Raw genomic sequence first — 27,074 nt, 5'->3', positions numbered from 1 at the left:
TACAGTATCCTATAGCCTTAGTTTGGACAGTGATATGGCTGTCATCATCATTACACATGAACCGGTATTACCTGCAGTATACACCTCTTACCTGGTATACCTGTGGAGGGAATGTTTGTTAACACTAACTGCTTGTACACATACTCCCAGATTCTGGGTTGATGCTTTGCACTATGCTATCCAACTCTTTCTGCACAGACTCTGGCCATGTGTTGACCACATGCTGGTGTAGCTGTACATATCTAGAATATTGCCCTCTTCAACCTTTAGTGCCCTGACACACACATATACATGTTTTCCTACACAGTTATATTATGTAGCACAGTGTGGGTGACAGTGACCAGTGATACTTTATTATTCAGAGAAACTGCAACACTCACAATTCCCTACAATACCAGAGTGAACAGTACCAGTACAGGTTATAATGGTCTGTATTTTACAGCACAGTGTTCGTATTCAATGTACTTGTGGGAGCAATGTTTGTTAGCACTACCTAACTGTTGCCACACAAAGTTCCAGATTACACATTAGTATCATGCACATACATCTCACTCTGTTACTGTACACACTCTGGTCACAGCTTGACAACATGGGAGTGTAGATAGGACATACTTGACATATTACTCTCCTAACAGTTTCGGGGGTTGCTACAGTGACAGGTGTCTTCTCATAGATGTTTGTCAATCACTTGTATTCCCTGTTTGATGGCTAAACATCATGATCATCCCACAGACTTACCAGGGGAATGGGGGACAGGCAGCAGATATGGGCACATATACTGGACATTCTGGCCTCATCTGTACAGTTGTGGGATATGAATTTGTATTCAGCCTAATTCCACTCCCATGATTCAGACCATGGCTGTGTCTGCTACAACTTAAACACTGTCCATCCCAGTTGTGTCTGCTATATAGATATTGATGTATATCCCCTATCTGCTTTCTGTCTTATTAATCCCCTGTGCTTTTGCATTCTGACCTTGTATTACAACACTCTTATACAGATTTCCTAGACAGATTTATGTTGTGTGACTGTGGGCGACAGTGATGTGTAATACCTCATTATTCAGAGCAACTGCATATCATTCTTGTATTTCTGGGCACAGTGTTAGTATCTGACAGACCAGTGGGAGGAATGTTTATTAGCACTACCTGAATGTTTCCACACACAGTACCAGATTCCACATTGCTATTATGCACATACATCTCACTCTGTTACTGTACACACTCTGACCACAGCTTGACAAGTTGGGGTGTAAATGGGAAATGTGTGGCTTCTTAGTCACATAAGGTATTGGGGAGCTGCTAGTGTGCCAGGTTGGTTCTCATAGCTGTGTGGCAATCAATTGTATTTCCTGTTTGCTGCCTATATGTCTGGGATCATCCCACTGATTTCCCAGGGGGACAGGTTGATAGGCAACATATATGGGCCACTTTAATAGACATTCTGGACATATCTGTACAGTTGTGGTGAATGATTCTGTTTGCAGACTACTACCACTGGCCGGATTCAAACCGTGGCTGTTTGTGCTAACAAAACAACAGTTCACAGCCCAGTTGCATGTGCTATTTGGTTTTTGTTAAATGCATTTTCCCTGTTTACTGTCTATGTGTCTCTCAGTTGTAGTAAATGGCCTCTGGGGATTACACCTGTCATATACAGGCATTCCTACACATTCAATTTATGGTGCACAGTGTGGGTAACAGTGCTTAATACTACAGTACTATTGCATGATTGCATATCTACATTACCGTATGATACCAGGATATACACATGCAGTCCAGCAGTTAGACCTGTTTTGTCAGGCTGTTACACTTTTATTGACTTACAAACAATATGAGACACTTACTGCTCTATTCTGTAGTGTATGCAGTACTTGCCTTGAACAATACAGGTTTTATACTAGCAATTAATTTACTACTACTTTTATTTTTATTTCCTATGACAGTAAATGCATGAGTATTACTGATCTGCCTTGCATCGCAACCTTGCCAGGCAACTGATGTGGGCCTCCCAGTTCACATCCCGCTCCATTGCAGCTGTGGGTGACATAAGAGGAATATTTAGCCATACCTATCCATGATATACCTGAGCTGGCAATTATTACACACATACTGAGGTGATACTTACACACATCTGGAACATCCCCTGATGCTCTAGCCTCTTGGAGCCACTCCTCCAAGAGGTCCCCTTATGCCACTTCAGGTCGGCATAGTAGTGCCTGACCTGCTCAGCAGTTCGGGGTATGCCAGTGGCACTGGTAAGGTCATGGGTGAGATGGTTCCAGACCTCTGCCTTATATTGGGAGCCCTGGTACTGGCCCTGCAACAGTCTCTGAGCATGATCTTTAACTAGAAGTCCTGCCATGACCTTGGACTCCTGGATGCACCAGCGCGCTGTGCCCGGAAGTGCACACCTTCTCCCCTTACTGCTATAGTGCCTGCAAGGGAAAGCTACAACCAGTTATGAGATGTAGTCCCACCTATTGGGTTTATGTAGGGCTGATTTCCTGCACTTTTCCATGATTGGCCGGTTTTGAAAAGGCTAAGCTATGGGCAAACCTGCTTACCTAAGGTTGGCATTGTTTAAAGGGGTATACCACTGGGCACATTGAGTTAGCTGGTCTGCACATTACTTACACCTCCTAAGCTGGCCTGTGCAATACTTAGCGGTGCTTACATTAGACTTTGCATTATATTTCCTTTTGGGCATTGATTTCTTATTCATTGCATCTTATATATCTGCCAGGTATCCATGATTAATGTGTATGTACACTCTATGGGGTCCTTGTGTTTTATTGGGGACTTCAACACTCTATTACAATTACACTTCACCTCTGGGTTACTGCTGTACTCCAGTTCACATATTTATGTTATGTAGTGGGTTATGGAACATATAACTGTATACTGATTCCTTTCACAGGTTGTATGGTTTTACTATGGTGAGGACTTGTTTGCTGATACCTCATTCTTCTGTACTTCTGTGATGACTTGGTGGTTAACTACTGTGATTATGGTGTATGGGGCTCTGAGTTCGAGACCTGTATGGTTGTTTAGTTTGCTGATGGCCAGAACAAGGGCTGTTGGATACAGAGTGATTAAGGCACTTTTGAGCAGTTGTAAGTAGGTTTGCGTGAGGGTAAGCACTGCTAACCTGCCATTACATCTGCTTATAGAGAGTTAGCTTTAGAATTGCTTAGCCAGTGTAGGCATTGCTTACCGCTGCACAAATGGGCTTACGCCCACTAACTAGTGCTTAAATATGCTCACTACTGCTTATTTGTGCTTAAAGCTGCTTACTAGTGCTTTATTCGTTATGACACTGACACCTCACATGTGCATTTACTGCAGTACTCCAGTTCATAAAAATATGTTATTTAGTGGGTTATGCAACATAAATATTACTCATAATGTGCTTTGCCTTGGAAAAATGGAATCTGCTGCAGTGAGACTTGAACCAGGAATGCCTGCTCATAAGATGAATGCTTTGCCCACTACACTATTGCTATGCTGCTGCATTTGCATATATCTTCCTTGTTATCCTCTTCAGCCATTTAAGCTACATTAACCGTAGCTAAGCGATGGGCACACCTGCGCACCTACAGTTAGCTTTAATCGTATTTTAAAAAAAAAAATAAAAGGGTTTCTTCATTTTATTTATATGTACTGTTGCTGTTGTACACATGGCGGACTGCTGGTGGGGATATCCGGACACCTATGAGCTGTCTCGCTCATTTCTTACCCCTATCTGCTGTTCTGCATTGTGGGGGCGTGTATATTCTGAGGGCTCTGCTCTCAGACACACCCCCTGCACTCTTACACGCTTTGTGTAAGATTAGGAGCTCAGGCAGCGCGCCTCATTATTATGCATGGCGCGCTGCTTTCCTGCTCCTAAATGGTCGCTTCCGTGCAGGACTAAGCTAGTCCTGCATGGAAGATTAGTAAATCTGGGGGAATGTTTGTGTGGAGCAACTTGGAGTACTTTAATGCATAACAACTGTTTATGTGAGGCAGACTTCTGAATTGTACACAGAGGTGGCTAGAATTTCTGGATGGGGGTTGAGGTTGGGTGGATGAAAGTAACTGATCCTCTTGTCATTTGCAGAGTTTAAACTGTCACTGACTGGTTTTGCAGGATGAGTGTAGTGTGCATTTGTGAGAAGTAAGATGGACTACTTAATTGGACGTCTGAAATGCACAAAGTAGGTAGAATTGCTGGAGTTGTCTGTGAAAGAAAATGACTACCTGTCGGCTGCTGTTTGCTTATTATTCTGGATTTTCAGGACTAAAGTAATTTGTTTGAAGCATCTTTAAATATTTTAATGTGTGGGAATTGTTTGTTTGGAACAAAGGTGAAGTGATTTATGAGGCTATTATTATATCACAATTTGATGTCAGAACTGGTCATAGAAGTGGCTATAACTGCTCGGTGGGGGTTGAATGGACAAAAGTAACTTGTCACTTGCTCTATTTAAATAGTCGTCCCTGAAATAAATAAATAAAGGATAGCATGCATCACAGAATACCCAGATCTTAAAAGATTCTGGGGAGGCTGGTGACCTCCACACACCAAGGATGTATAAGTGGATTTTGACACAGGTTTAATAGTGGCCCCTGCTCTGATCTCCACTTAGTTTAAAACCATCCTGCTCAGAGATGTTCACAGAAGGTCACTATGTAGCGTATGTAGAGAGTTGGCGATGATGTCATCATTTCTTTAACTTTCCTCCCAAATTGCAGAAAGGTACATAGAGGGTCACTATAGTTTTTATAGGCACGGAGTGCTGTCTAACAGTAACAAGATATAAACATTACTGTAATTATTGTTTTTGTTTTCACTTTCCTTACAATCAAATATCAGTTGCATAGATGGGTGGCTATCATATTGGGTGGATAAAGAAGCGTACTGTTTATGTATGTCTGACAACAAATATGCTATGTTCTGTCTGTTTTTTCAGTATTCACTAAGTCTGACATCAAAAGGGTACACAGAAGGTGGCTGTATTTTGGGGGTTGGGGTGAAATGGCATGTGTGTGTGTGTGTGTGTGTGTATATATATATATATATATATATATATATATATATATATATATATATATATATATATATGTGTGTGTGTGTGTGTGTGTGTGTGTGTGTGTGTGTGTGTGTGGAAGCAACAACTTGAAATATATGGCTGTGGTCATTTGTGCCTAAATTTTCATCCCAGTTTAACAACAGAGGGGAATGCATAAAAAGTGACTACCTTTTTTATTGTGGATAGGGGTTGGAAAGCAGTTACTATTACAGGATATGAGTTATACATCATCACAAGCATCTGTCTTCTCAGTTTATTGTGAATTGCTATTTGGTCAACTTTAGCATTGTGCCTTGGATATAACTAATTTGTTCCTTGAGATAAAAAGTTAAGCTTCAATTTCTTTCCTTATGCATGACTTTTTTCAGGTCATAATTTGATCAAAAGGTTAGATAACAGCTCTAAAATTCACCTTAGAACTTCTATAACCCCATGGCATCCATCTGCCTAACAGCCCCAAGAACATCATCTTAATTTAGTTATTACAATATAGTCTTGGTCAGTTAGGGTGTGTTGAAAGGATTCAAGAAAGAAACATTGAAAACTAAACCAGAATTTCTCTCTTAATTATGATTTTGTTCAGGCCATCAGTAAATAAAAATGTTTAAAAAAGCAGTAAAAAGTACCTTAGAGCATCTAGAACCCCCATGGCTTCTTAGGGCTGCTCTGGCTTAATGCACTTGTTTCTTCCATGGATGTCAAAGTGCAGTCTTGCCTGTTTAGAATGTACTGTGTGAATGGCTAAATGCAGGGACAAACTTCAGAGTAAGACAGACTGTGAGAAAAAGGAAGAAATAAGTAATCTGAATGGTGGGAATAAGTAAAGATGAGGGAGCAGCGGGAGCACCTGGTGATATGTGTGTGTGTGTGTGTGGGGGGGGAGGGGGCAGTGGACAATGTGGGGCACCATGGAGCCCTTTCAGCTAGGGTGCCAGTTCACCAAAGACCAACCTGCTGGTGCTTTTTCAGGGTACAAATTAAGTATTTAATTTTCCTTGAAATGTGTGAGATACTATTTGTAATATTTTCCTTTCTGTATCCCCCAGGTACAGCAAGCCCTGCACAGTGTGCAGAACTAGTGCAGGAGCTCCAGTAGACAAATATATCACCATTGGCATGGAAAACAATTGCAAAAATAAAAAAATTAACTTTTATTTTTTTTTAGCCAATCTCAGCTATTTAAGCATAGGGCAAATGGGATCGGGCGAAAAAAAAAAAACTAAAATAAGCATTCTAACCAAAATCACTATTTTGCCATTATATTCAATGGCAGGCAGAAGACAACATGGCCAGTGAATAGTGTTTGCTAAGGGGGGAGGCTCTGTGTGGGACCTGTAACTATGCATCAGCAGGCAATCCTATGCAAGTGAGGGGAATGATACTGAATCCTAGATTTCCCCTGCATGCTAGTCAGCACCCAACAGTGTAAGAGCAGGAACAGCTTGTTGCAAGCCTAGGAGTTAGCTGACATCATGGGGGTGTGTGCCAGGCATACTGTAAGTGGATTGGAACCCTGTGACTCTGGAGCCTTGTGGCTCAGGTTTACCCTTAGCTTAGCTTAGCAGAGCTAAGCAAGGGAGTGTGCCTGAGGCTGCCTAGCACTCTTTACATTGCCTAAACAGGTGAGCACATCGCGCACCGAGTTTTAACGGAAAAAAAAAGTAAACCAGGAAATAGCAGCACTGCGCACATTTGAATACTATGTTTGCGCGTCACACCCCCGGGCTTAAACAGGAAGGCAATGGGAAGGGAAAACAGCAGTAGGAAGATAATCTAGGAGAATTAGCATAGCTGGCAGGTGAAATGTATTGGAATCAGCCAATTACACAGGCAGTAGGCCAGCCCAGTGCAGAACACTACTATAAAATATGCAAACACCTTTCCCTCTGGTTTTTACCACATACTCTACACCACCAGTGTATACAAGCGGGGGAACTTTAACAAACAAAAACAACAAAATGATAGGGGCTGCAATAGCTATCATACATCAACATGTGGAAGAAGCTGAGGGTGGTGAGGACGAGAATGCTGTTGAACAACCCACAGTGAGGAGACAGAAAAGAGTGTACAGACCCAGGGTAACCTACCAGGGGCTACATGAGCTGGAGACAGTGGAGCACTATAGGGTGGACAGGGACCTCCTACAGCAAATTGTTTAGCTGTGCCAGGCATGCCTCATGCACAGAACTAACAGGGGGGAACCCATCCCAGTGGATACCAAGGTATGTGTAGGCCTAAGAATGCTAGCTACAGGTACCTTCAAAAGGCCAACTGGAGATATCATGGGGATCTCACAGGCATCAGCATCCAGGGTACTCCACCAGTTCCTGGATGCCAGGTCAGCACATGCCGGTGAGCACATATATTTCCCCAACACCTGTGAGGCATTGGCCAGCAATATGCATCTCTTCCACCAAATAGCAGAATACCCTAAAGTATTGGTTGCTATAGACAGCATGCACATATGCATCAAAGCACCACCTGGTGATCGGGGTAGGGTCTACATCAACCGCAAGGGCTTCCACTCCATCAACTGCCAGGTTGTGTGCGGTGCCCAGGGCATTATAATGAATGTGTGTGCTGGCTGCCCTGAAAGCTATCATGATTCACATAACTGGCATCTGATGCAGCTGTACCAGAGATTTGTCAGGGGGAACATCCCTTATGGTCACCAAGTGGGGGATGCTGGTTAAACACTGGAGTCGCAGCTGATGACACCCATCAGAAATGCACACACACCAGAACAAGAACTCCATAATGAAGCACATGCACAGACAGGAGTTGTAATAGAGCATGTGTTTGGGATGCTCAAGTCATGGTTCCAGTGCCTGGACACATCCGGTGGAGCCTTGCAGTACTCCCCAGCTACATGTACTCAAATTGTCATTGTATGTGCCATGCTACACAATGTGACTCTGCAGAACCAGCTGCAGCAGTAATAGCATGGGGCATGGACACACAGCCCCCCACCATTGCCAAGGCCTGCTTAGGCACAGAGTGACTCAGAGGAGGAACAACCTGAGCCTGCCCCAGCAGGCAGAAGGAGTCCTGGCCTTGGCAAAGAGGTAACTCATAGCACATACACTGACAAAGGAGGGACCCAGGGAATGACACCACTCTCTGACTCACACATACAGTAAAAGGGATGCCAAACATGACACTACCTGTGCTCAACCATGTATAGGGAGTGTATTATGTACATCCAACATAGGCAGCCCTCCAGCACCATCCTCACTACTGGCACACCCACAAGGTAAGTCACTCTCCTTACCAATTGCAGAATGGAGTAGTACGTGTTGTTACTTGTATCTATGGTATGGATGTGAACATGCAAGGGAATTGGGTGGCTGAATGGGATACCAGCAGATAGTAGACACCTATAAATGGCACCATGAGATCTGTAACAAATACTGGTGTCACCATAGTAGCCAGTACTACACATTCAACAAAACCCACTGCAGGAAATGTGCTGGGCCACATGTGTGTCCATATGACACACACATGTCAGTCAGGGAGGTTCACATACCCAACAACAGTCTCAGCCAGCAGGACAGGTGTAGACAAACACAAACAAAGGCTGTGCTAAGGCCTCTGAATGATGGCTATGGATAACCTCTCCCCAGGCCTACACAGATAGACTACAGTAGGTCAGGCAGTGAGATGTTAGTTCTGAAGGGTAGGAAGTCAGAAACTGATATGTAGGTCAATCAAACCTAAGAGCTGTAGTACACTGATATGCCTCTAGTCAGCATGATAGGTTAGAATACAGAATGAAATGGAGTACCTGACATACCAGTACAGTCATAGCAAATGTGTACAAGTGTTAGGTGTGCCCCCCAAATCCTATGTAGAAATGTACAAACAGTCAGGTGTGCCCCCCAATCCAGTGTCAAAATGTAGAAACAGTCAGGTGTGCCCCACCATCCTATTTAGAAATGTAGAGACAGTCAGGTGTTTCCCACCCTCAAGCCTATGTAGAAATGTAGTAACAGTCTGGGTGCCCCCCCAATTTGATGTAGACATGTTGTAACAGTCAGGTTGGCCCCCCAATCCTAAGTAGAAATATAATAATAGCTGTGCCCCCCAATCCTGTGTAGAAATGTAGAAACAGTCAGGTGTGCCCCCTCCCCCAATCCTGTGTAGAAATGTAGAAACAGTCAGGTGTGCCCCCTCCCTCAATCCTATGTAGAAATGTAGAAACAGTCAGGTGTGCCGCCTCCTCCAATCCTGTGTAGAAATATAGAAACAATCAGGTGTGCCCCCAATCCTATGTAGAAATATAGTAACAGTCAAGTGTGCCCCCCCAATCCTATGTAGAAATGTAGAAGCAGTCAGGTGTGCCCCCTCCCCCGATCCTGTGTAGAAATGTAGAAACAATCAGGTGTGCTCCCCAATCCTATGTAGAAATGTAGAAACAGTCAGATGTGCCCCTACAACCCTAAGTAGAAATGTAGTAACAGTCAGGTGTGCCCCCCAATCCTATGTAGAAATGTAGAAACAGTCAGGTGTGCCCCCCAATCCTAAGTAGAAATGTAATAACAGTCAGGTGTGCACCCTCCACCAATCCTATGTAGAAATGTAGAAAGAGTCAGGTGTGCTCCCCCAATCCTATGTAGAAATGAAAAAACAGTCAGGTGTGCCCCCCAACCCTAAGTAAAAATGTAGTAACAGTCAGGTGTGCCCCCCCATCCAATCTGAGGTAGACATGTAATAACATGTTTGTGTAGGTATAATACCAGTGGAGCACAGATGACCTGAGGTGGCCAAGGTAGCAAGATAGATTGTAGCATTTGTACAATATGCAGTTATGAGTGTGTTAGGTTGGTGTGTGTTTCATATCGTGTGAGAGTGGTCAGTATGTATGCATGTTGAGGTTTGTCCTGGTGGCCATTGCCCACTACTGCCAATGACAGGGCCAAGTCCTCACAACTACAGTGCCAAAGACAATGCTCCCCAGTATAAAACATGCTAGCAGTAAGCCACTGTAAATGTATGGTGGCAATATGTGTCACCATCTGAAAGATGGACATGGCATGACTGTTGTGCTAGATATACAAACAGTACACAGGGAAAAGTACCCCAGACATACAGTATATAATGTGTAACTGTCAAAAGGACACACCCTTGGAATTGTACATACAGGTACGCCTCACATTATCTGGGCTTCTAGTAGGGAATACTGATGTTATCTGGCTGAACACTTGCAGATCACAAAGGTGATAGAACTGATGTATTGGGAAATGGCTGATGTCTCTGCACAAGCCAGAATAACTGGAATGCCCCATGCATACCTGTGAGTCCGATGTAAGTAGTGTCCATAGCACACATGCACCAAGCTCACCCAAACACCACCCACAGGTACCTCTCCAGTCGTATCTCTGCTGTTGGGAATGGGTACAATATGACCTCCACCTATGTATGGCAATAGCAAAAGAATGCAGCATGCAGTGCAGGTATCCCATGCAGGTTTGTCCCTAGCTGTAAGCAGCACCCTGCCAGCATCCACACCACCTGATCAATACTGATAGAAAGTATTGGCATGAACACCTAGCACACCTACCCTGTCACCCCAGGGGAATATACTTTATGGCAGTCTGGGATTGTAGGACTGACAGAATGCAACGGCCTGCTACAGCAGGCCTGTATCACCACCAAATGGCCTACAGGCCTGCATCTCACCTGTACTGCCAATGTATGTTATGTCATGGACACCCAAATAACAACATAACACACTCCACATAAGCCATATGCAAGGCCATGTGGACAAAACACAGTAACATGTCCACCATGTCCCACTGCATGAACTATGGACCAACACCAAAACACAGCTGTGATGAGGTGATAACTATAGGGAAAGTATCAGAGAATGTATGCATAATGTATGGAAGAGGATAGTATGGGCAGCATGAAATGTGCAAAGTCCAACACACAGACATGTGCACATACTATCCCTGGCTTCAAACACAAAATTGGGTAGCTACAAACCTGCCCATACACCACAATAGGAGTAATGTCCTGACTTATGACTCCTGCCTCTGCGTAACCTGTGTGAATCTGTACAGCTGTGAGGTATTGCCACAGCAAGATAAGGCCATACTGTCACATCGATGGATTTACAAGTACGGGATCCTCTGCCATCACTGTACCAAGGTGCTGAACTGGATATACAGACCCAGCAGCAAGTGTCTGCAGCACCCCCTCCAGAATGGCATAACTTGCCATGACTATGTAGGGTTTGACCACAATACTGGACGCAGCTGCATTCACCCTGTGTTCCCCAGGACATCACTGCAAGCAAAAATGTCCACCTGACAGTACTTGAGGACAAAAAAACATCACAGTGTATAACAGAACACATGTCTGAACATCTTTGCTAACACCAGGACATGTAGCAGAAGCAGTACAGATACAATCACCTACAGTACACACTATCCCTTGCACAGTTTGACCCGATATTGCCAACTGATCTACAGATATCCTGCAGAAACAGTTTGCTAGCTGAAGGTGTTGAACACAAAGGTCTGCATTGGAGTACAAACTACCTGGAATGGATACACACATGCAATACAGAAGGGCATACTGGGCATGCCTGCAAACTTAGAGAAATTAAGGCAATGTCAGACAACAACATGCTGAAAGGTCATACTGGGAATGCTCACACACTTAAACAAATGAAGTCCATGTCTGCCAACAACAGTGGACCATAAATATCTGACAGTTGCAGATGTTAGTGTATACACTCTTCTGTATGTGCCAGTCATGCTTTGCACACACATTGGATAGGAATATACACATATATCTAAGGATAGCACACTATAATATGCCAAAAGTACACATACATAGATGTGTGTAAGAGAGTGACAGTGACAAAGAGCCTTCCATCATGAGGCCTGTCCCACCCAGCACACAGCCAAATGGCTACAACCACATGATGTGTAAATGTCACTCACTGTAGAATATCCCTCAACATTAAAGACTCTGTGGTGCAAGTGCAAGCTGTGCAACATAACTGTACAAGGCAGTAGTCATCTAGCAGTTGTAAACACGTTCCTGTGGAATATAAATCTGCATGTGCCAGAGTTTGGTGTGTCCACCTCTAGATGAATGGGTTATGGCCCATGCATGCACACTGCCCTCCCCATATCCCTACTATGACAAGCTTGCTGATGTCATTCAGTTTGAAATACAGTTTTGGGAAAGGAGTAGCGCAGTAATCTCTGTGGTGTGTCCTAGAACTGTGCAATGCTGTAGTGTGATAAACTAGTTAGGTAGGAGTTCTAATCCCAGACAGGGCAACTGTGTGTGTGTGTGTGTGTGTGTGTGTGTGTGTGTGTGTGTGTGTGTGTGTGTGTGTGTGTGTGTGTGTGTGTGTGTGTGTGTTTGTGTGCTCTGTCTGTGTAGGGAGCAATGATATTTAGGCTAGTCACACTCGCTACATTACAAATGCCCTACGTTGGCAAGGCTACTGATGCCATTCAGTTTGAAATACACCTTTGGGAAAGGAGTAGCCCAGTAATCTCTGTGGTGTGTCCTATAACTGTGTAATGCTGTAGTGTGCTAAACTAGTTAGGTAGGAGTTCTAATTCCAGCCATGGCAATTGTGTGTGTGTGTGTGTGTGTGTGTGTGTGTGTGTGTGTGTGTGTGTGTGTGTGTGTGTGTGTGTGTGTGTGTGTGTGTGTGTGTGTGTGTGTGTGTGTGTAGGGAGCAATGCTTTTTTAGGCTAGTCACACTCACTACATTACAAATGCCCTACTTTGGCAAGGCTGCTGATGTCATTCACTGTGAAATACACCTTTGGGAAAGGAGTAGCCCAATAATCTCCATGGTGTGTCCTGTAGCGATGTAAAGCTGTAGTGCAATATAATACTTTGGTAGGGGTTCTATTCCCACACATGGCAAGGGTGGATGTTTGTGTGTGTGTTTCTTTGCCTGTGTAGGGAGCAATGCTTTTTAGGCTAGTCACACTCACTACAATTCAAATAACCTACTTTGGCAAGCCTGTTGATGTAATTCACTGTGAAATACACCTTTGGGAAAGGAGTAGCCCTGTGATCTCCATGGTGCATCCTATAACAGTATAATGCTGTAGTGTGATATAGTACTTAGGTAGGAGTTCTATTCCCACACATCACAAGTGTGGATATTTGTATCTGCGTTTATTTGTCTGTGTAGGGAGCAATGCTTTTTAGGCTAGTCACACTCACTACAATTCAAATGCCCTACTTTGTTAAGCCTGCTGATGTCATTCCCAGTGAAATACACCTTTGGGGAAGGAGTACTCCAGTAATCTCTGTGGTGCATCCTATAACTGCGTAATCCTGTAGTGTAATAAACTAGTTAAGTAGGAGTTCTAATCCCAGACATGGCAAGTGTGTGTGTCTGTGTTTTTCATTCATATCCTGTGTGGAGGTGGCCATGAGTGTGTAACAACTGGACACATTGTGGAGCGGGTTTTGCAAATTTCTTACATGTTGGCCCTATTATATGTCACAATGTCTACCTTACAAGGATAACAGATGTGAAATAGCTGAGAGGCTGGGGTACCAATCCATACCCCTACATGTGACATCAAGGCCTGGTAAACAAAGTTAGCAACCCTTGTATTACCCAGAGAACACTCTCAACCATGTCTCATACACAAACTCCCTTGCCTAGGCAACAACCACTAATATTGGTAGTACCCTGCATATTGCCCACAGATAGTAACCGTGGTGTGATTGCAGTGGACTACAGAGGGCATGGCACCCTGTCCATCAGTACAATAGACTGTGCACCTTCACTATGTTCCCCACTGGATGCCTGCAACACCTGTGGTGCCATCAAATGTGACCCACAATGGACATACCATGCTGTAAACACATGCCCTGTATGGACAGATGCCACTGACACTAGGGAATACCTGTATCATGCTATCAATGTAGGTGCAGGGTTGACCTGCTGTCCATTACCAGTTCCCACAACATGAGGCCAGGACTGGCACATCTGAGGATAACAATCTGTATACACAACATTGGCCAGTCACCCCCGGTACAGTTCCACATGTCACTGTACATGCATGTGGGATCTGTGCACATCCCAGACAGCATCCATGTCATGGACTAAAGAACACATACATGGCAAGCATTGCACAGTAATGGCCACACACAATAGTTACCCAGGTGACTGGATGATGAATACAGTACTCACCTGTGTGGACCAATCCAAACACTACACCCCTGAGCCAAACTGCAGACCATTGTCATGTGGCCTGATGCCAAGGTATACCTTTCACCTACCTTTGTATAGCCTTCTGGTACAGTCAACCACTACACACCCATGAAGCAATGCACGCATGCATGTCATTACTGGCACCCTGTGTCTGTGTGTGTGTGGTGTATGATGCTTTTGACCACATTCATATGCACTACAATTCCCATTGGCATACTGAAGCATGCTGTCTGATGCCAGACATCTTCACATACTCTTTGCCCATATAACCTCCATATAACCCATGTGGTGCATGTGATACCTGCGCATTACTGTATTGTGGCAAACTAACTAGTTAGGAAGTGTATTCCTGACCCTGCCAAGTGTGTCAATGTGTGTGAGTCCCTGGGAGAGTGTGGCTGTGTTGATGCTGACACCTGTTCATGTGGACAGGCACATGTACTACACCTACCATATCACTACCATATCACTGTTGCAGATGTCACTCACCATCACATATACGTTTGGACAGCTCCTCAACATGTAAGCTATGTGGCGCATGCAATAACTTTATAGACATATGATAGCAATACATACTCAGTCAGGGGTTTGAAACCCTGTACTGGTCGTGTGTGACACAAACATGCTTAGATTTTACTCTTCCACCCCCTTCCTGACTTACTCTGTCTGCCTCTCTCACTCCCTCTCTGGTGGATGCGGAGAACTACACCTGCTTTGCTTAGGCAGCAGCTTGTGTTTTGTAAGTGATGCTCATGATCAGCTGATGGCATCTGCATGAATTTCAGCCCTCCTCTATCTGATTGCATGTGGAACAGTTATAGTAATATTCCCATAGACAATTGCTTGGAAATACACTCCAATATCTAGGAACATCATGTTGGTGTTGGGCCTTTTCAGTCAATGTGAGCAGGACCTAGATCTGGTGTTTGGCAAACAGCATCACAGATGGATTTGGGATTTACCTCTAACAACATACACTGTGGAAACAAGCCAACACACAGGAGGGATGTGCCTGACATGACTACAGAATGTAAGTGTTGCTATTCTGCATTTGGAGTAATGTCGGTTTAACAGGGTGTGTGTGGATATGGCTGGTCTACATGTTTTAATACCTGTCATGACAGTGTTATGTTTTTGAGGAGACCCCCATCTGTAGGGTCATCTGCAGACTGGGCAGTGTGTGGAGCCTTTTGTTTCTTGTGTTACTCACAGAACACCTTTCTGAGAACTGCAGAAGCATAGTGTGAGGATTGCAGTCAGAACATGGTGACAGACATGAGAGTTACTGACTTCATATCCCTCATAGGACATATTTCACAACAAACCCTGGTACGACAGTAAATGTATGAGGTTATTACAGCAACATGCCAATACTGGGGCAGTGTTCATAGCTCCACTCTTTCACACAGGTGTCTGTTATTCTGTGTTGTGACATGCATACAGAGCCAGCTATAATTACAGGTACATGTGTAGTCCCCCATACAAAATGTAGTCCAGTGTTGTGGCAGTCTGCCTGTAGTTTGCACAGTGCTTTGTGATATGCCTAGCAGTGTAGTGTAATTACCCAGTGTGCTGATATGTCCAGTTATTTGCAAAACATACTGCTGCCAGGCCATCATAACTGTTGTGTATTTCTGAAAAAGCAGTGGGATTCTGTACAGATGTATGTCACTAACTACTGGGTAATATGTGGCCATGTGACCCCTGCACCACCAGATATTATGTGTTAGGACAGACTGGCATGTGTGCATGCATCAACTGTGTGGGCATATGTAGTCCAGTATTTCTGTGATAGACCCATGTACATGTCTATTAACATCCACATTGGGAGGCCTGGTCTACATGTCTCGCATGAAGGGGATATGTGTACACCTCTGGGCTGACCACAGAGTGCCAGACTGTCCACATATATTGGTCATATCTCTGCTGTAGTCCACAGGATCATTGTTGTTCTAGCAGTGGTACTGTACTATGATGTCCTTAGGATGTCTGTCAGTAGCCGATGGCGCACATGTTAAAAGCAGATGTGACCTCCCACACACGTCTGTTAAGACAACCCCCATTACAGTAGCAACAGTCTACATATATACCTGCAATACATACATGACATCCCCTTGCACTAAGAAGTTGGGACTATTAGGGCTGAGGTAGGACTCCACTCCATGTTCTGGACATATGGCGAACATATATGTATATATATATTTATCCATATATCTATATAGATATATACCCATATACATATTGATATACATAGATGGATATACATATATATATATATATATATATATATATATATATATATATATATATATACATATACACAGCAATATAGGTCTACACATATACAGATATAGCTACATATGCACATATACTTATGGATATCTCCATATCTACAGTAATAGGTATATCTGAATAGATATGTATGCACATATAGTTATAGATGTCTACATAAATAGGTATATCTGTACACATAGGATGTGCATACATATATATCTATATATACATATATCTATATATCTATCATATATAATCTGAAAGAATAGTGTTCAATCAACACTATAAAAACAACAAAGCCTGCGGTAAAGGAATGCCAACGTCCACTCATCCGAAACACAGTAACGAAACAATGAACTGCCTTCGTACTGAGTAAAATAGTTAAACTCAGAATAAATGCACCACAATAAGTGGTAAAAATCAAAAACCCATTTATTGTGACAACCGGTCATATAAATGTTAAGCACTTTCACTCACACACAAGTGAGCTTCATCAGAACTGCAAACCAACTGATACAAGTTGTTTAAAAAGTATCTTTGGCGCCAAATTCATTTAAAGTGGTATTGCGCTCATTTATACAAGTCATACTAACATAATATATACTGACAATTTGGTAATTAATAAGATATATATACTAAAAACTTGTAATTAAAAAATTGACAACAATGCTACACAATAAAAAATAAAAAGTTAAAACATACTTCAACAAAAAATATATAAAATGCTACTAAATGACAAATGACAGCCACTACATAAACTGTCTTGCCCAGATACTGTTCTGATAATGTACTAGAAATACTAATATATATCAATCTGTCTATCTAATATTGAGTAGGGGTTTAATTGACATATGGTCATTCAGACCTGGTGGTGTCATGGCGTCTGTTAGCAACTGCCACCAAACTTCTTCATATGCAAGTATACTTTTGTAATCTCCACCTCTAGGATCCAAGACAACATTTTCCAATATTGCAAACTTGAAAGTATCTTGGGGTCCATACTTTTCAACATGCCTATATAAGGCATTGTTAATGTCCTTCATTCTAATACTATAAAGGTGAGTGTATATCCTTTTCTTAAGGTTCCTCTCTGTTTTCCCTATATAGTATCCTGGACAAACAACACATTTGGCCAAATAAATAACTAGTTTCGAATTACAATTGCCCTGTCTAAACCTCATTCTAGTCTTATTTATGTTATCTAGGACCATACCCTCTTCTTCGTTGATAACGTAACATTGGTTACAAGCACCACATTTTGAAGTATGCTTAGTGCTATTTACCACACCTGTGTCTCTTAAACCCCTTTCCAACAAGGATTTCATATTTATCCCCATCTTATATACAAAAGTGGGTCTAGGGCCCAATATGTCAATCAAATCCTGGTCCACCGTTAAGACATTTCAATAATTAATTAATATGTCTTTTATTTTATTGGTATGTGGACCGTATTCCAAGACACAAGCCCTACTATATACTTTCAGGGTCTTCCTACAGTTGATATCAGTAACCATGTTCACACCTTTACTGTTCACTCCCAGTAATGGGGTGTATTTCTTTCCCCATTCATGCATAACATATTCTGTAACATCTCTCATCATTCTCTGATTGTATCCTCTTTCTATGAATAAACCAGTAATATACTCCAATTCATCTACCATATCTACATAATCAGAAGTCATCCTTACTGCTCTGATGCACTGTCCCTTAAAGATGTTGTACATCAATTTTTTAGGATGGTTACTGGTATATTCTAAATAAGAATTGGTGAAGGTGTTTTTTCTGTGTATTCTGGATTTTAAACCTTCTTCGTTACACAATATAAATGTATCTAAATAGGCTACCCCTTTACTACTACTAGTAGATGTAAACTTAAGGAACCCGCTACTGTTATTTAAGTAATCAATAAAGTTGTTCAAAGAATCTTTATCACCTTCCCACAAAATGTAAATATCGTCTAAAAAATGTGAGTAATATTTGATGTTTCCATTATAGACACTATTGAAAACCATAATCTCTTCCCAATCAAGCATTACCAAGTTGGCGAATATGGGGGCACATGCCGCACCCATAGCAATGCCTTTAGTTTGTCTGAATAGTTCGCCTTCAGAGTAGATATAATTATGATCTAGAATTATAGACATAAGTTCTAGAACCAAGCTAACCTTGTCCCATCCAAGGTAGCTATGTTTCCTAATACTGTTAGTGAAGGCTTCCAGTCCTTCTTCTTTAGGTATACATGAGAACAGGTCCACTACATCAATAGATGCAAATAAATATCCTTGTTTCCAAGTATCAACCGGATAATTTTTCAAAAATTCCCACAAATCTTTGACCATATGGGTAACTTTCCCATATAAATGTTTTAGCATAGTATCTACTACTACGCCTAAAGGAAAGGTCTTTGACTCACTGCCTGATATTATAGGCCAAAAAGGTGGGTTACTAATGTCTTTATGAATTTTAGGTATACCTACCAAAGTAGCCAGTTTAGGATGTTCAGCTCTCAGAAAATTATATGTGTCTTCAATTATCCATTTGTCCAGTAAAAATTCTTCAACATGTAGGTCAATACGCCTATAAGCAATATTTATTTCATTTAAAGAGACAGTTTCATAATTTCCAGATGCATGTAAAATATCATGCATTCTGGAACTATATTCTAAACTATCATAAATAACTACCCCCCCCCAACCTTTGTCGGGTTTCATTACCCGTATGGTGTTGTTAGCTCTCAACCCTTTTAAGGTATTTTGTTCATGTGGGGATAGGGTACTTTTCAATTTTTTACCAGTAAACTGATTTTGAATCTGATAAATCTGTTGTATAACCAGTCTATCATAAATCTGAACACTAATTCATAGCTGGAACAAAAGTACTCTTCTTCTTAGGGACATCCTTCTTCATGAAATATTGATCATTATTGTCCTTAAATAACAATGCCAAATTCAATTTTCTTATAAATAATTTGAATTTACTTAGACAGTCCACCAACCTAAAGCTAGTCGTGGGAATATATTTAATTCCCTTAGACAGTAAACTAAAATGTGCTTTGTCCAGGGGAATTTAAGTATAATTGTATATTTTAAATTGTTTGTAATGAGAAATAACACCTTCAATAACAATATCCTGGTCTACTTTAGACCCCTCTGAAAGGTCCCTCAGTGTATCCACTACCAATTTCTCCCTTCTTCCCCTTCCTGATGGAAAAAGTCCTTCTTCCTCCATTTTCCTCCCCTTTTCCAATCTTCCATATTTCCTTCCCTGATGAAAATTTGAGTTGCCCTTATGATTAGGCTGTTCTACATAATCATAGTTATTGTCATAATAATGGTTACTCTTAGCTGGTTTATCTGTACTGTAAAAATGTTTGTCCGTATCAGGCCTTACGTGGTGATGCCCCCCTCCTCACTGATAGGCCTGACCCCTTGTATTGTTCAGTATCTCTTTTGATTTTTTTGCATTTCCTTCCATATGCTTTTTTAGTTTTCACTTCAGCTGACTGAAATTGCTTCACGTATAATTTTTTCCAATTCATAAACATTAAATCTTTAAGAATAATATCATTCAACTGTTCAACTTCATTAATGTATCTACATAATTTTTCATCATTACACTTAATTAATAATTTCATATATTGTATGCCAAAAGAATCAAATAAATGATTAAATTAATTCTTGTTACCACTTGACAATTTTATCCTCATGGGAATCTTAAAAAAGCGTAAACCCATAGGTACAATATTGGTGTTAATACAATTAGATAAATAAGAATTATTTAATTTGATGGAATTAATAACATTTAATTTCTTATCCAGCATATAAATAAGATCTTTCAAAGTACCCTTCAAATTGTGAGGGTCAAATTGCTGGTTAACATTGTCAACAGTGATATTATCAAAGGCACATTGGTTTTCAAAAACATTTTTTAAGTGCGCTTCCTTATTGCCCTCTTTCAATTTAGCACTCCCCTCACATTCATTATGAATATTAGAATGAACAGTACCTTTATCACCAATGCCTTTGGTATTGGTATTAAAATAAGTGCGCATAAATTGTGTTTTCTTGGGCTTATTACCAGTCCTCTTAGCCTCTTCTGTTAAATTACCAAAAGAAAAGTCAAAGGTAAAATTTGTAGGCACAAGCCTGCTGTTACTAGGCTCTACTTGATTATGTGATACTGGTAAATTAATTCCTTCAGAGCTGTACTGTTCATGTCCTTGTCCATTAGGAATGTCTGGAGATGAAGTAACCATAATCGATCCGCCCCTGGGTCTCGTTCCCCCATCTGCAGGGTCAGATCCAATCATACGACCAAAGTTCACAATTTTATGGTTGGAACAACAGCCTTTATTGAAAATTTTGGAGCCCAAAACTCCGTTGGCAGTATCGCATTCAACTATACCACCAGTATCGGCTCCAATAGATGACAGTAAAGATAAAAGTTTGCTCACATCGCCCCTGAGCAAGGAAACTTCCGACTGAAGTTTCCTAATTTCTCCTCTCTTAATGGGCGAGGATATACTAGATGTGTTGTGTTCAGATTCCATAAAACCAACTATTTAATCTGAAAGAATAGCATTTAATCAACACCATAAACACAACAAAGCCTGCGGTAAAGAACGCCAACGTCCACTCATCCGAAACACAGTAATGAAACAATGAACTGCCTTCGTTCTGAGTAAAATAGTTAAACTCAGAATAAATGCACTCCAATAAGTGGTAAAAATCAAAAAACTATTTATTGTGACAACCAGTCATATAAATGTTAAGCGCTTTCACTCACACACAAGTGAGCTTCATTAGAACTGCAAACCAACTGTCATTTAGTAGCATTTTATATATTTTTTGTTGAAGTATGTTTTAACTTTTTATTTTTTATTGTGTAGCATTGTTGTCAATTTTTTAATTACAAGTTTTTAGTACATATATCTTATTAATTACCAAATTGTCAGTATATATTATGTTAGTATGACTTGTATAAATGAGCGCAATACCACTTTAAATGAATTTGGCACCAAAGATACTTTTTAAACAACTTGTATAAGTTGGTTTGCAGTTCTGATGAACCTATTGTTATGTGTACTACAGCAGTCACTATTTCTGGCAGGGGAATAATAGCATGGGCCATCTGCATTTGCCAGTGTATGTTCAGTCTGCCCTACACATGTCCCGCAAATCTGCATGATTGCAAGGTCTACTTATGTGCACATCCCTTGGTGTTTACACACTGCCGTCACTATTGCTGTGGGGGTAGGGTTACATCTGCCACAGTTCCTGAACCTGACTGTGGGCAGATACAGCCATTCTTAGCATCCTTAGGATCCCTGCTGCAGTGCACTGGTGTGTCATGCTGACACCCCCTCCCGACCTTCAGCCTTTTTGCAGATGCTTGACAAGTAAGACCTACACATGTGTCAGTTTCCAGTGTCCCATACACTGAACACCACGTGTTACAGCCTAGTCCCAGCTAATAATGTGGACCACATTTATAAGTTATGCCATAGTGTAAATCTGTAGCAGTTGCCATTGTACTACTGGTATATACACTGTTGTTGCACTGTATATGGGTGATGTTTCACACATGTCCCTACTGTAGGCCATGTCTCCCACCATTATGTTAATCCCTGTGGACACATTCTGCAATGACAGGATGTTAGTTATATTGCAGGTGTCTGACATACCCTTCCAATACCCCATCATGGTCACCACTGTGATGCTGTGAATTTAACAGCAACAATACATGCACATGTACAACTTGCATTTTGGGTAGGTGTGTTAGATGTGTGCATGGAATATACCATAGCCATTACATGCTCGGTATATTGGCAAGCATAAACATAAACCATACTCACCAGCTACAGGTTGCTGCCTTGGTGGTATACCAGAGGGACCTACATAAGAGGGTGAGAGATGCAAAGTCAGTGGCCACACCTGTGGCATCGCTACAGGGTGTGTGCAGCATTACAGTACATCAACAGTACATGTTCACAATACTACCACGTATGCACATCTGTTTATTACTACTATGCAGCAACAAACTATATATATGACTTGTCAGATATGCAAGATCTACCTGTACAGATGTGGATGCATTTGCAACAGTGGTCTACTGATGTGCCCTGTGGCCTTACCTGCACGTTCCTCAGCTGGTGTGTGGGTAGCACCCACCTCCACAATGGTGTCTGGCAGTTGTTGGCTGTGCAGATGGGCAGGTGCCACGAGGCTAGCGAGGAGCTCCTCAACATGTGTCAGGGGGGATGGATGGCATGGCCTCCCCTGTTGTGAGGTGATCCCCCCAGACTGCAGCAGCATGCCGACGGGCATTGTGAAGCAGGTCAGAACAATGATGCCGCACCTGTTCATAACTGCGATTGTGCAGTCCGACATCATTGACCCTGTGGACTAGGTCAATCCACAGGATGGTCCACTCCTGCTGCTCATGGGTGACCCAGCTAAACAGGACAGGTTAGTGCTGGATTAGATAGTTCAGCACTATGTCATTTTCAGCAGGGAGGTGTCCATGTGACATCTTGCCTGAAAGACATTAAGATGGAAACAGCTCTGAGCAACTCATACAGCAAGGTTATAACAGTTCTTAATACACATCTCTGTCACCCCCCCACCACCATATCAGCGACAACAAACTGTACACACAACTCAATAGGTATGGCTACAGCTTACCTACCAGTGGGACAGATATTGTATTGTACCACATTTTGTGCTATGTGTTTATAGCCATGTTCCCTGTGTGGACACTATTCATTGCTGGCCTGTTATGGACTATACACCTGCATGCCATTCTCAGGGCCACTGTGGTTCCATATATGCCTGTGGTATGCTTGCTATGTGATTGCTGCACATCTGACATTCTGTGTTATTGGGGATATCTATGCATGCTGTTGGACATGTTCCGGGATTGTGTAGACTATTACTACCCACATATGTTCTATAACAGTGACACAATAGCATGTTTAGGGAATATGTGCCAGCAGAACCACCTCTCCAAACTTATCTGCCCATGTTAACAGGCCACATCACATGTGGGACCCACCCAGGGGCCTCCTCATGTACTGGTCCATCACTACCTTCAGGTGGAACCACCTCAGAGGATGTTGTCCCCCCCCAGAGGCACACACAGACATGATCCTGTCTCCCGAGGTCAAGTCCAGGGTCTGTTCCATAGCGGGCTACACAGACACATGTGGGATTTGATACATCACCTTGAGGCACTCAGTACACATTCACAGGGTCCACATGCTCCTCATGCTCAGCCTCCAGGCCAAGTGCCTTTGGGATGTGGACTGCTGATGTGAGTAGCAGTGGGTGAGAGGCTAGTTCCCATTGTTTCCATATTGGGGCCCATGGGGCTTCCACATGGCAGAACACATACACCATCCAGGATGTTTACCCACCACATGTGTCATATACCAACCCTGTAGGCTGTCCTCTATATCTACCAACCTGGACCACCTCCACAAATATACCTGCCCTACTGCCCCATATTCCCATTCTCTACTTCATAGACAAGGGCAATGTGGTCCCAACAAGGGGTTCACATGTGACATACCCGTCCATGTTGCACACACTGACAGCTGTATATATCTGTGTGTATTGCTATGTGTGCTGTTCCCTCACACATAGCATGCAGCACTGTGGTGGTAATATAGGGGGACATGTATTTACATACATATATGTGTGTGTGTGTTTGTATATATGTAGACATGTGCATATAGATATATATCTATATATGTGTTGATATATATGATGTATATATGTGTTTATATATATGTCTATATATGGGTATCTGTATATCTGTGGACATACGTATATATATATATATATATATATATATATATATATATATATATATATATGTACATATATACATACCTATGTATGGGGTACATTCAGACATCAGGTCCACAATCTCAAAACTCCTTCCTGCACAGCTGCACTGTTCTGCCTTGCTACAACACATACAGGTGCCACATATGGACACAGCCTAACATTAGGGGGTATATGTAGGGCCAGATTGCAGGTAAACCTATTACCCACCTATGGCATTTCAGCATGCTACAATGCAGGTTAACCTGAGTGTCCTACAAGTGGTGGGCTGTGGAACCCACATGTCCATCATTATGGCATTACTTCCACCACCAGCTATTGACCACAGTAATATACATCCCTTCCATTACACATCACACACTATCTTGGCATACATCTTGTCAGTCGGTGCTGCTCTACACAGTTGACGGGTATGGCCCAGTACCCACAGGGACAGACTCTAATGTCCATAGCAGTTGTTCAGCTGAAGATTATTACAACAGCAACACCTGTTGGCACATGTATATCATTCAACATCATCTACCACAGTATTATGGACTGGGAACTACAGTCAATTGCATGCATATATTCTGCACATACCTGTTGTGGGATGAGGTCTGTTGTGGATAGTATGCTTGTAGGAGGTGGGTTTTTTTTCACTTCGTCTCCTGCTTCCTTTGTTTTATTTTCTGGTGTTGTTGCAGTTCAGGAGCTGTTGTATGTTTTCGGGTTTTTTTCTCTTTTACTTTATTTTTCTGTGTGTCTCTCTCTCTCTCTCTCTCTCTCTCTCTCTCTCTCCAGTAATGGATTGAGCTACCGGGAATAGATTGCAGCATGGCTTTTGTGGGTGATGCAAATGATCAGGTGATGGCCTCTGCACCAATCAGTGTCCTGCACTTGCTACCTGCATGCAGCCAGCTGTGTAGTACTTCCAATTGCCACTGTCATGGCAACCCACTACTATAAATCCCTACATCATATGGGAGTGGTCTCTTTACCTTTCCTGTATGGTGGACATCCTTCCTGTGTGTGGGCAGCAGTGTTACAGACAGCAGGTAGCAATACCTCTTACAAGAGGACTTGCACACTCAGGCCAGCTACATATTTGTATGAGATTCTGGAACTACAAACAGAGAGTGTGAGTATTGTTGTTGTATGCATTGTATAGCATCAGTGTTACAGGTTCTTTGTGTACATACTAGTTTAACATGGACTTCAGTCTGTCTGCATAGCTCTCAACTGTGTGCCTATCCACTTGATGGCCAGAGATGTGTGTGTTATGTTTTTCCTGTCCACCACACAGGTCTTGTGTCAAATATATCACTGGCTGTGTGTGTGTTGAGTGCTATCTGTACATGGCTACATCCATTTGTGTTTCTGACTTCCTATTCCTGACTAAGGGTATGCTGCAGACTATCCTGTAATGCCAGTAACTTCCTTAGTGTATTACAACACTATTTCACATTTGGGCCTGTGTTCCAGCCTCTGTCCCCCACCTACATTCCAGGCTTTGTCCATATGACATGCTGTCAGGGGTTGTTATGTAGTGGCCTGTGAGTATGTCATGCTGCTATTCCTGCCAGCATTCCACTGCTGTTGTGGCCCCCACACAAATTGCGGGGTTCGGTCCATATATGTGTGGGCTTCATCTCCACAATACATGTGTGCCCTTATGCAGTCCAGAGGCCAGTGTATGTGACAGTGGTATATGGCCCTGTATGTCAGTCTATGGGAGGGATGCACCATAACTAACCTAGGCTGTTCCAACATGTGGGGGTATCAGGGGTAAACTGCCTTAAGGTATCTGGATGTACATTATCATACAATTCACCTTGAGTAAATGCAGGCCTACTGCTTCTTGCCATACAGACTGTTCTGTTTGTCAGTGTAATTGTGATGGTTTCAGTTATTCCTTGTTATGTAACAGATACATCCCATTGTATCAACTGAGGACTTTACCCCATAGGGATTGTGTACAGAGTGTAGATAAAGGCTGCTGGACTATACGCCTGCATTACTTACTGTTGATTGATTGTTATCCTATGGCCCAGTCTGTCTTTACTGTTGTACTACTTGAAGGCCTCGGCCTGGACAGCAACATATGCAATCCTTTCCAGAATACTGTATTAATTTATCTGTTTGACAGTTGCATTAGTCTGTTTATATGTATTTCAGAGTCTAAACAGCTATATGACATGGCATATACAACTGTAATAGTACACAAATAAAGCTTTCCCATGTATGCAAACCTGTGTGTGGTGTTATATCCTTTGACCTCTCTGTGGGTATATGTTGCAGGCAACAATTGTCATTTGTATGGGTGACTCATACAGTGTCCAAGGTGGCAACTGTAGGCATACTGGCTGTTCCGTATTGTGTGCACCCTCTACATATGTATCTTCCTATGCATAATTCTGTGTGTGTATGTGTAGTTACATATATGTCTATATATATATATATATATATATATATATATATATATATATATATATATATATATATATGTATATATATATATATATATATATCTATATATATATATATATATATATATATATATCTGCATATATATGTCTCTGTATAATTATCTTAGGAATGTTGATTGCTTCCACAATGTACATTCCCTATGGTAGCCAAACTGTACTGCATATGTTACTGATACCAGCCTGACATCATACAGGTGGGATGC

This window comes from Protopterus annectens, chromosome 6.part0, assembly GCF_019279795.1.
Source record: "Protopterus annectens isolate FY-2018-M chromosome 6.part0, PAN1.0, whole genome shotgun sequence".
In the NCBI taxonomy this organism is placed as follows: Eukaryota; Metazoa; Chordata; order Ceratodontiformes; family Protopteridae; genus Protopterus; species Protopterus annectens.
The sequence above is the reverse complement of the archived record's forward strand: the minus strand, read 5'-3'. Positions refer to the sequence as shown.